Source organism: Mixophyes fleayi, chromosome 7 (genome assembly GCF_038048845.1).
Source record: "Mixophyes fleayi isolate aMixFle1 chromosome 7, aMixFle1.hap1, whole genome shotgun sequence".
In the NCBI taxonomy this organism is placed as follows: Eukaryota; Metazoa; Chordata; class Amphibia; order Anura; family Limnodynastidae; genus Mixophyes; species Mixophyes fleayi.
In genome coordinates, this window is record NC_134408.1 from 81,198,539 (window position 1) to 81,210,828 (window position 12,290).

The window sequence follows — 12,290 nt, forward strand, 5'->3', positions numbered from 1 at the left end:
TGATTAGGAGGTACAGGACACACGGGAGGATCCTGACTCTGAGGAACAAGGACCGGGTCACTCCCTGAAGACCGATCTCTCACCACCGGGGACTCTGGCACCCCACTAGGGGGGCCGGCTTCTATGGGATGGCCAGGGGGGGGATCCTGTATCAAGGGGGGAACTAGGTCTTCTACGGAAGGAGGCCCAGATGGGGTTGTCACCTTATCCTTCAAATAGTGCCTAGCAGTTTTCCTGACACTGGTCTTTCTCATTATTTTTGCTATCTCCCCTAAAGGCAGGTCCCTTGACTTTTGTGATTTCCTATTTTGCCTGGTTACTTGGACTAAAGCACCTTCCCTATTCACCCTAATCTCCCCCTCCTCCATACTTTCTTCCTCGCTTGACAAGAACTGGAACCTGTTTGATAGAACTAACCCTTCCTTCCCCGTACCCTTCTTCTTGCTTTTGCTCTTTTGCCTGGACCATTCATTTGTCTGAACTTTGGCCATCGAAGGTACTGATAACTTAGTTACAAGGGGTGGGGGATTTGGCGGAGGAGCAGGACTTTCCACGGGTTCTGCCGGTTTCTCCACTGGTTCCACATTTTCTACCACCTCGACTGCCCTCATTATTTCTTCATCTGTAACCGCGGCGTTATGAGCCGCATGGGGGCACTTACTGAAGGGGTGGCCTATTGTGCCACATAAATTGCACCTGATTTGGTTGCATGTCCTGGTTTCGTGGCCCATGCCCCCACAATGCCCACACTTTTGTTGGGGACAGTTGGCACTGAGGTGGCGGAAGTCCCCACATCTGTGGCACATCCTCGGCTGGCCCGGGTAGAAACATTGGATCCTATCGCGACCAATGAAAGCCGCGGACGGCAAGTGTACTAGGCCAGCCTCCGTGCATTTTAGATCTACTGTGGTGGACCATCCGCCACCCCAGACGCCATGACTTGGGTCTGGCACTTTGACCAGAGGCGAAACCATCTTTGCAAATCTCCCCACCCAAAACCCAAGGTCCGCTGCTGGTATAGACTCGTTTCTTACCAATATAGTAATTTTAACTCGCTCCTGGCGAGTTATGGCGATAGCCTTATAATTAACCCATGGATCTCTCGACCTGCACCCACCCCACCTGCTCCAGAAAGTCTGCAGGCCCTGATATGACACGAAGCTTACATCATACTCCGCAGTGTTAACAGGGTGGATGCAGGCAAAGAGATCCGCTGGGACAAACTTAAATGACTCTAGGAAAACTTTTAAAAAATCTGGTCTGTTAGGGGGGTCTTTCCCCATATATTTTAGTTGTACAACGTTGCGACGCCTGAAGGGCTGAGCCGCCGTTGGGCCAGGCCCTATATTCTGGGTATTCATACTGGGCCTTAAACCTAAGTTAGATACTGCACCCGCATATGACATCAGCCCTGGGTGAATACTTGGCCCCGGGAGAGGACTCTTAGGACTTGTATTTGGCCCCGGGAGGGAACTTGGATCTACCTGGCCTGACCCCGGGAGAGAACTTGTACTTGGCCCTGGGAGAGGATCTTTTGACCTCATAATCAAGCCCTGGACAACAATATCTCCCTGTACCCTAAGACTGCTACCCCCCCCACAAGTTTTGACGCGATGAAGGGCCTGCCTCTTCTGAGGCTGTCATACAGACTCCAGAACTGCTCACTAGTACATCACCACCAACCAACATGTTAGGCATAGTCTTAGACGCACTTTCTATTAAAGCAGCCGCTTTCCTGGCTCTGTCTGTTATGCATAAGGGACCATATGTAGTATCAATGATTTTGGCCTGAGTCGGGCTGAGTTCACTCCTCAAATTACCCCCCCGCTACTTATGCTCAATCGCAACCACCCTCTCATCTGTACACACCGAGACAGCATTTTTAACTACTCCAAACGTATCAGTAGCATTAGCATTATCGGTAACATTAACATTATCTGCGACATTAGCATTATCAGCAATATTAGCATTGTCAGTAACATTAATAGCTACGTTAGCATTATCAGTAACATCAACATTATCTGCGACATTAGCATTATCAGCAATTTTAGCATTGTCAGTAACATTGATAACTACACCAGCATTGTCATTAATATTAGCATTATCAGTAACGCAAGCATTACCAGTGACATTAGCATTGTCAGTAATATTAGCATTATCAGCTACATTAGCACAATCAATAATATTAGCATTATCAGTAGCATTAGCATTGTAAGCAACGGATGTACTGATCGGGATCGCTGGGTCAGGCCGACAGCGAGACTGCGCCACGGAGGACAGCACAGCTGCTGTGACACAGGCTACCACCCTGGTACTCCCTGGATCAGACCCCGCCTCAGCTGCTGCCACATTACCGCTAGGTATTGCTTTTATTACATTAATCTTAACATTCTTTGAGTCCGAAGGGATCATGGAGCTTACCCGTCTCTGGGCCGATTTGTCACTTCCGGTATCTTCCGGAAAAGCCGCGGGCGGCTGGGAATACAATACGGTCCCCCCTACAGAAGCCCGCACTGTACACCCACCGGGGACACCTTCGGTTCCTACCTGGCCCTTCACCGACATTTGCTCACCCTCCAACACACGGATCTCGCTGTAGAGACCGCCATCTTCGGTTACCTCCTGCGACCCGGCCGCCATGTTTGGAGGCAGCGGCGCTGAGTCTTCTAGGAGCGTTGCCTGTTTAATCACTTTTAATTTAACCAGCAATTCTTCCTTTTCTTTCAAGGTTTCGGCTAGCTCTTCAATCTCCGTCGAGTACATCGCTCTGTCGCGGCTAAAAGCGCGATTCCTTTTCTTTCTCTTTTTAGTGATAAGTCTGTCAAGACTGCTGATTTCCAGTTCCAGTGTCTTGATCTGAGCACCAATCTCCATCTCATCTGGCTCACTGTCCTCCGAATCGGGCAGACACACGGTTGCCGGATCCACCGCCATATTAGGCCCGTCCTCCACCTCACCCGATCCCGACTCCTGTTGCATCACAGAGTCAGGTGCCTGGATCTCCCGGGCCCCTCCAGACCCCATCCTGGGTCCCGTACGGGAGGATCCTCCCCTAGCCTGTTGTATCAGCACAGGCTGCAGGGTTTCCAGGTCCACACACGGCTGCATGTTCAACCCCGCTGACAGTTTCACCCCGGGCCCCAGTTGCCTCACTGGAGTCAGGGTACACATCTCCACCTCCTGCCCCCCCGTATTAGACTTCATACGGGATAGCTTAGGCCTGGTAAGTTCACTAGGCCCTGGGTGTACGTCCATCTCCTCCATCATGCTTAGGGAAAACACATCCACAGATCCCGGGGAAACCCCTTCAGTTGGAGGGACCAGATCCGTGGCCCGGTTGATATCAGGCCGGCTGGTAGTATTATTCTCCATACATAACTCCATAGGCCCAGAAGCCTGGGGGCTCTCCTCCACTCCCCCCCCCCCCAGGATCCTCCATCAAGGCTGGGCTAGGCACAGAACTTTACCCTGCAGGCTTCTGGAAGTCAGAGCTGAAACAAAACACCTCCTCTCTCTGTCCTGCTAATGTTTTTTATTTAAAACTTGCAACATAACATTACATATGAAACAATAAAACCAATACACTTTACTAAAGGTGGCACCAACCTATATTAAAAAAGACCAACTGAAATCAAAGGCTGATTTGCCTAACTTAACCGAAAGTCCAGAAGGGCTATTTGCCCAATTCATAAGTCCAGTAAATATAAAAGGATAAAATCACATAAAACAAGAAGGTGCCACCATACAAACAACAAACCCAACTCATATACATCACCGTATCCCACTAAGAAGCAAGTTGTAGGTGCATGTAAGCCATACTTGAAAAAATTTTTCCACCACACAAAATCTAATGGGGTGAAAGGACAGTAAGAGAAGCCACTTAGAAAGGAGAGGCACCAGACTTTGACCCCCTAAGAAGGTCTCAGACTCCGCCACAGCCTGAGCCAGTTAGCATTGGACATCCGGCGACCCTCCATGCCCCTCAATTTACACACCTCGTAGAGAATATCTTCCACCACTACCTCACAGGGAAGGACTTTCTGCCGGATGGTGACCTGACACCGTGCGTTCCACGTGAAATACCTGACCACTAAACTGACTAAAAAAAGTGTACAGAAATCAAAAGCCCTCCACCTTGCCTTGAATGCCCCGTAGACCCATTCAGGGTAACTAAGCCCCGAAAGGCAGGGGATCCCCAGCGACCTGGAGACTCTTTTATAAACCTTTACATTAAAGGGACACTCGAGCAAGAAATGGTCCATAGTCTCCTCCACCCCTAGACACTCCTCCCGTGGGCAGCCACGATCATCAGCATTTCTGTGCTTAAGGTTCCCTCTTACATAAAGTCTCCCGTGAAAGGAGAGCCAGGCAATGTCCTGAAGCTTCAACGGGATTCTCCTCGAGTTAATCAAGGAAAGCCCCACCGAACTCACATCACCTGGGCAGTCTCTCAGTGACAGCGGAACCCAAAAGTGGGAGTGCAGGACTCTCTTCTCCAACTCCCTTCTAGAAGAGCTCCCAACTTCCCCCGCCCCTAAGCCCCAACGCCTTGTCACCTTCAATCCCAAGGAAACGTAGGTCGGGAGATACCCATGCCGGACCCGGAAACTCTTAACGGTGCCTCCCCCATACCATGCACTGAGGAAGGGATCCACCCATACCCTGAAGCCTCCCACCCACTGAGGAGGGGTCTCAACTAGGAGACTACTAAGGTGCAACTTCAGAAAGGTTGACATAAAGAACAGCACAGGGTTAATCATACCCAGGCCCCCATCCTTCCTCAGTCGGTAGGTCACAGCCCGCTTGACCAGATTCAGCCTATTCCCCCAGAGTAACTGGAAGAAAACTGCATAAACCCTAGACCATAAAGACTCCGGCAAAAGGCACACATAGCTGATGTACAGGAATACCGGGATCAGGAAGGTCTTGATCAGGTCCACCCTTTCCCGGAGAGAGTGTTTCCACCTCTTCCAGCTCACTACCTTCCCGGAAGCTTCCTCCAGCCTTAACTCCCAATTTTGCTTGGCATAATCACCAGGGCCAAAATGAATCCCTAAAATTTTGATCTTCTCACTCGCCCGGGGAAGACTGTCTGGAAGGTTGAATTCACAACCCTCCTCCCCCATCCAGAAAACTTTACTCTTTTCCTGGTTTACTAATGAGCCACTGGCCTCAGAATACCCACGGACCAGAGTCGTTACCTCCTCAGCTTCCGCGGAACTCGACAAGACAACAGTAACATCATCAGCGTAGGCCACTACCTTCAAGGGGCACTCCGGACCCAACAGCACACCTCCCAACGAGCTACCACCAACCCTTCTGACGAAGGGATCTATGGCAAACACATACAGGAGGGGGCTCAGGGGACAACCTTGTCTTACTCCAGAGCTAACCTCAAAGGACTGACCCACCCAACCATTCACAAGAGGGAAGCTCTCGGCTTGTCTATAAATGGTACGGAGCCAATTCACCACCCGCACTGGAAGACCATACCACAGAAGTAGAGCCCAAAGGTACTCATGATTTACCCTATCAAAAGCCTTCGACTGATCTAAGGCTAAAAGGTACTTCCCCCACTTCTCCGCACGGCACCGCTCAAAGGCCTCCCGCACCGTCAGGACAGCACTGAAAGTGCTTCGGCCCTTCACAGTGCAGTGCTGAGAAGGAGAGAGCAACTGGCCGGAAACCTGCATCACTCTATTAAAAAGCACCTTCGCCAGAATCTTCCTGTCAGTATTGAGAAGAGCGATGGGGCGCCAGTTCTCAATACATGACTGATCTTTCCCCTTGGACAGTAAGATAAGGGCAGAGACCCTCATGGAGGGAGGCAATAAACCTCTGCCCAGGCTCTCATTAAAAACCTCCACGAGACGCGGAGCCAGGATGTCCCCAAAGATTTTAAAGAACTCAGATGTAAGACCATCTGGGCCTGGGGCTTTCTTGACAGATAAACCATCTATCGCCATCCTGACCTCGTCCACCGTTATTTCATCGCCCAAGGACTCAAGCAGGCCGCTAAAATCACCAAGGCCAGGAGTTTCCCTCAAAAACTGGTCCATCCTCTCTTTGTCAAGTGACTTCTCCGATAAGAGATCGGAATAGAAGGACCGCACAACACCAAGAATGCCCTCCTTCTCCTCCCTAAGGACACCCTCAGCATCGCGCAAGCCCCTCACCTCCTTAGCATCTACCGAGTTCCTACAGCTCTGGAAAGGATCGGGTGAATGGTACCTCCCATAATCCCTCTCCAGAACCAAGGATGCATACCGGTCATACTGTATCTCTCTCATCTGAGCCTTCACCCGGGGGATCTCCCCACTATCCACCTGGCCAGAGATCAAGAACCCAAGTTTTTTCCTCAGTGCCATGTAGGTGCTCTCTTTTAACAAGTTATTTCTGGCTACAAGGCCCCGAAAAAAGCTCCGGGTCCTTTTCTTCAGCATCTCCCACCATTCAGACCTACTCCAACCTGCCTACAAAAGTGATTCCTGGGATTCAAAGAAGTCCCTAAAAGACTGTCTTATCAACTACTCCTCTAGGAGCTTAGAGTTCAGGCGCCAAAGACCCCTACCCTTCCGAAGAGTCTCCGAAGCATTCAAGGACATAGATAGGTAAACGTGGTCGGAGAACTCTACCGGCCTCAGCTCTGGAGCCAAGGTTTTCGAGCTCTCCTTAACAAAAAACCTATCTATCCTTGACCTACAACTACCTCTATAAAAAGTGAAACCCGTGTGGTCTGGAAAATGACGAATGTGTGCATCCACCAGACCAGCCTGCCTAACCATACTTACTAGAAAAAGGGAATCGCAGCCCAGAGAAGTCCTTGAACCTCCCCTATCCTTTGTCCTAATGACGGTGTTAAAATCACCACCAAAGACTATCTGCCGGGCTGTAAAAAGATATGGCTTTATCTCCATGAAGAGGCACTTCCTTCCCCATTTTGTTTGGGGACCGTAAATATTAATTAACCTCAGGTCGTGCCCCCTCAGATTGACATCTAAGACCATGCACCTACCTACCTCAAGCTCAATGACTCGCTGGATGGTTATCATGCCGGTAAAAAGCACCGCCACCCCACCATACGGCTCGGCCGCAAGAGACCAGTAGGAGGGCCCACGCCTCCACTCATTTTTTGCTTTATGTAAGTCAGCCAGCTGACCCAATCTGGTCTCTTGCAAAAATAAAAAATCAGCCTCAACCGTGCTGAAAAAATCAAAGGCCATAAAACGAGCTCGTTTGGAAAGTATAGACGCCACATTAATAGTGGCAAATCTAATGGGCCGGGAAGCCATCCTTCAGAGCTATAGACAGTAGTAACAACTCACTTCTTTTTTATTTTCCTTTTTGAGTCCTCATCCGAGGAACCAAATCTTTTGTAGCTTAGGCCTGCTGGCAGAGACTCCTCCCCCCTGAGGATAACCTCTTCCCCTAAGGGGGGGACTCCAACTGACCCAGACACCTTACCTACCGTCCCACTATGGACTCCCAAACCCAAGGGCTCAGCTCCCAATGACCCTGCCGGACCTGAGGGAAGATCAGGGGGACCACAGAAGGAAATCTCAGGGGGATCGGGACTTACAGGAAAAGGACGCAAGGGGGGATCCTGCTTGTGAGAAGTACAGACCAGCTCCTTACCCAAAATTGAGTCCCTCTTTACTACAGACTCCGGGGCTTTGTCCGAGGGGCTAACCTCTATGGGATGGGCTGAGGGGGAATCCTGTGTCGGTGGGGGGACAAGGTCTTCCACAGAAGGGGGGCCAGATGGGGATGCCACCTTATCCTTCAAGAACGATCTAGCAACCACCTTATCACTAGCCTTCCTTACAATCTTTGCCACTTCCCCCAATGGTAGATCTCGGGTTTTTCTCTGCTTCCTGCCTGACTTAGCTCTTTGAAACAAGTTACCCCCCTCATCCCTCACGATATCTCCCTCCTCCATGCTCTCCTCTTCGCTGGACAAAAACTGAAACTTGTTTGACAAAACTATCCCCTCCCCTTCAGTTCTCTTCTTTTTACCCTTGCCCCTTTGTTTAGTCCATTGGCTTGCCGGGACCTTTGCTAGTGATGATGACGGTGTCACCGATGGCTTGGCAACAGGGGGGGAAGGAAGCGGAGGGGCAGGAAGCGGAGGGGCTGGACAACTAATGGGGTCCACCAATCCCACCATAGACTCGACCCTTTCCATACTTTCAGCCACCCTTACAATCTCCTCATCCGTGATTACAATATTGTGGGCCGCATGGGGACATTTACTGAACGGGTGTCCTATTACCCCGCATAGATTACACCTGATCTGATTACATGTGCGGGATTCGTGACCAATGTCACCACAGTGACCACATTTTTGTTGAGGGCAATTGGCGCTAAGGTGGCGGAAGTCCCCACACCTGTGGCACATCCTCGGCTGGCCTGGGTAGAAACATTGAATCCTGTCCCTACCAATAAAAGCTGCCGATGGTAAATGCACCAGGCCAGCCTCTGTGCACTTCAGGTCTACCATGGTGGACCAACCGCCACCCCAGACCCCATGGCTTGGATCGGGAACCTTTACCAATGGGGATATCATTTTAGCAAACCTCCTAACCCAAAACCCTAGGTCTGCCGCCGGGATGGACTCGTTTCTTACTAAGATGGTTATCTTTACACGCTCTTGGCGCGTTATGGGGATCGCCCTGTAGTTGATCCACGGATCTCTCTCCCTGCATCCACCCCACCTGTTCCAAAAAGTCTGCAGACCCTGGTAGGATACGAAACTCACATCATATTCTGCAGTGCTAACCGGGTGGATGCAGGCAAAGAGATCCGCTGGAACGAAACTAAAGGAGTTCAGAAAAACCCGCAAAAAATCTGATCTACTTGGGGGGTCCTTACCCATGAATTTCAACTGAACTACGTTACGGCGTTTAAAAGGTTGTGCCCCCACTGGGCCAGGGCCCATACTCTGAATATTTACACTAGACCCTGGACCTGAACCGGATACTATACCCGCATATGATACGACCCCCGGGAGGGGACCAAGTCCTACCACCGGGTGCTGGACAGTGACAGCCTTCTGTACAAAAATATTCCCACCAGGGTTTTGTCGTGACGAGGGGCCTGCCACTTCAGAAGCTACCGTTTGGGCTGCAGGTCTATGCAACACCACCCCACCATCAGCCAACATATTAGGCATACTTTTGGCTGTGTCTTCTATCAGAACAGCCGCCCTCCTAGCCCTGTCTGACACAGCCAAAGGCCCATAAATAGTTTCAATGATCCTATTTTGAACCGGACTAGGCACTATTATATCTGGATTATCTCCCACCTTCTTACGTTGTATATTACCTGACCCACATGTATGTTTTACTGACAGCGTACTTGTAGGTTTTTCTTCCACCCCATACATGGTATTGTCAACATCAACCATATCCACATTACCATCAATGATATCTGAAATACTGTTACTGGCATTATTAGTACTATTAACTATACCTTTATCAATAACTACATCTGTAACATCTGCAATGCCTCCTGAGGAAGTACCGCTCAACAAGCTCCCTGGGGCTGCAAGGTCCGGGACCACACATGTATTAGCAGCCTTCTCGGACCTATCACCTACTAGCACACTTGGAGCTCCAGCAGTGACACCTTCATTCACCGGCACAGATTTCATTGAAAGGCCTGCCCCTATAGACATATCATCAGAAATGATATCAGACATTTTAAGCATTGGGCCGTGAACAGCGGGTGTGCTGGCCGGGACCGCCGGGTCCGCCCGGCAGAGAGACTGCACCACAGAGGACGGCACAGCTCCTGCCCTGTGGGCTAACACACTGGTACCCTCAGGCTCAGCCCCAGTATCAGCCATAATATTGCCAACATTAAGTCTTTCATTCACAATATTAATTTTAACATAATTCGACTTAGAGGATTCTTCCAGGCTTACCGGTCTCCGGGCCGACGCTCCACTTCCGGTGTCCACCGGAAATGCCGCAGACGACTGGGCGCATAGGCTAGCCACCACGACTGCAGCCTGTACCTCGCACCCACCGGGAACACCTTCAGCTTCCACCTGGCCCATCACTGACCGCTCGCCCTCCAGCACCCGGATTGAATCGTATAGGCAACCGGCCACGACCTCTTCCTCCGATTCGCCCGCCATATTGGGAGGCAGCGGCTCCGAAGACACCAGGTTCGTTATTTGTACGATTGTTTTTAACCTCGTTAGCAATTCCTGCTTCTCTTTTAGGACAGCATCTAGCTCCTCAATCTCGGCTGAGATAATTACCCGGTAACGGCTGTAGGCCTGGTTTCTCTTTTTCCTTTTCCTATTTATTTTTTTGTCTAGGGCCGTGATCTCGAGTTCCAGTGTCCCTATCTTCGACCCAATCTCTAGGTTCTCCTCCTCGCTCTCCTCCGTATCCGGGAGGCAGACTGATGCAGGATCCACTGCAACTCTGGGAACCTTCTCCGTTCGAACTTCAGCACCCGATACAGCCCCTAGTTCCTTCACTACGGCCGATGCTTGGTTCTCCTGAGGCCCCTCTGCTCCTGTATTAATCATTATAGAGGGATCCTCACTCACAACCTGTTGTGGTAGCACAGGCTGCAGGGTTCCAATAACCACATGAGGCTGCCTGTTAAACTTCACAGGCAGCCTTACCTTGGCCCCCAGTTTCTTCACTGGGGCCTGGACAAAATCCTCCTTCTCGTGACCCCCTATATTGGACATCATACAGGGTGACACCGGCCCAGTAGTTTTAGAAGGCCCAGGGACTTCATCCAAGGAGGGTATATTCATAGACCCAGAAGGGACACACACTACTACGGGGTTCAGGTCCACCGCCAAACTGGTAACTGGCCGGTAGGAGACATTGCTGCTCATGCAGGACATAGTAGGCCCAAGAGCCTGGGGGCTCTCCTCCTCTCCTTCCCCAGGTCCCTCCATCACTGGCTTTGCTGCAGGTTTTTTTTCCTTCCACAGGCTGCACCGAGCCAGGAGCTTTAAATTCAGCTTTATCCTGATCACGGTCTGTTTTTTCACCCGGAGATGTTGAAGCCGGGGCCTTTCCTGCATTTTCATTAGCAGTAGCATCACTTAACCTGGGAAGCTGATTAACATGGATATTGGATGAAACTGGGCCTAGGCCCGGGCCAGGCCCGGTAGGCAGGGGACTCTCCTGGAATGCTGCCCCAGGAGGCTCCATCAAGGCTGGGCTAGGCAAAAAAACTCTACCCTGCAGGCTTCTGGAAGTCAGAGCTAAAACAAACACCTCCTCTCTCTGTCCTGCTAATGTTTTTTTATTTAAAACTTGCAACATAACATTACATATGAAACAATAAAACCAATAAACTTTACTAAAGGTGGCACCAACCTATATTAAAAAAGACCAACTGAAATCAAAGGCTGATTTGCCTAACTTAACCGAAAGTCCAGAAGGGCTATTTGCCCAATTCATAAGTCCAGTAAATATAAAAGGATAAAATCACATAAAACAAGAAGGTGCCACCATACAAAAAACAAACCCAACTCATATACATCACCGTATCCCACTAAGAAGCAAGTTGTAGGTGCATGTAAGCCATACTTGAAAAAATTTTCCACCACACAAAATCTAATGGGGTGAAAGGACAGCAAGAGAAGCCACTTAGAAAGGAGAGGCACCAGACTTTGACCCCCTAAGGAGGTCTCAGACTCCGCCACAGCCTGAGCCAGTTAGCATTAGACATCCGGCGACCCTCCATGCCCCTCAATTTCCACACCTCGTGGAGAATATCTTCCACCACTACCTCACAGGGAAGGACTTTCTGCCGGATGGTGACCTGACACCGTGCGTTCCACGTGAAATACCTGACCACTAAACTGACTAAAAAAAGTGTACAGAAATCAAAAGCCCTCCACCTTGCCTTGAATGCCCCGTAGACCCATTCAGGGTAACTAAGCCCCGAAAGGCAGGGGATCCCCAGCGACCTGGAGACTCTTTTATAAACCTTTACATTAAAGGGACACTCGAGCAAGAAATGGTCCATAGTCTCCTCCACCCCTAGACACTCCTCCCGTGGGCAGCCACGATCATCAGCATTTCTGTGCTTAAGGTTCCCTCTTACATAAAGTCTCCCGTGAAAGGAGAGCCAGGCAATGTCCTGAAGCTTCAACGGGATTCTCCTCGAGTTAATCAAGGAAAGCCCCACCGAACTCACATCACCTGGGCAGTCTCTCAGTGACAGCGGAACCCAAAAGTGGGAGTGCAGGACTCTCTTCTCCAACTCCCTTCTAGAAGAGCTCCCAACTTCCCCCGCCCCTAAGCCCC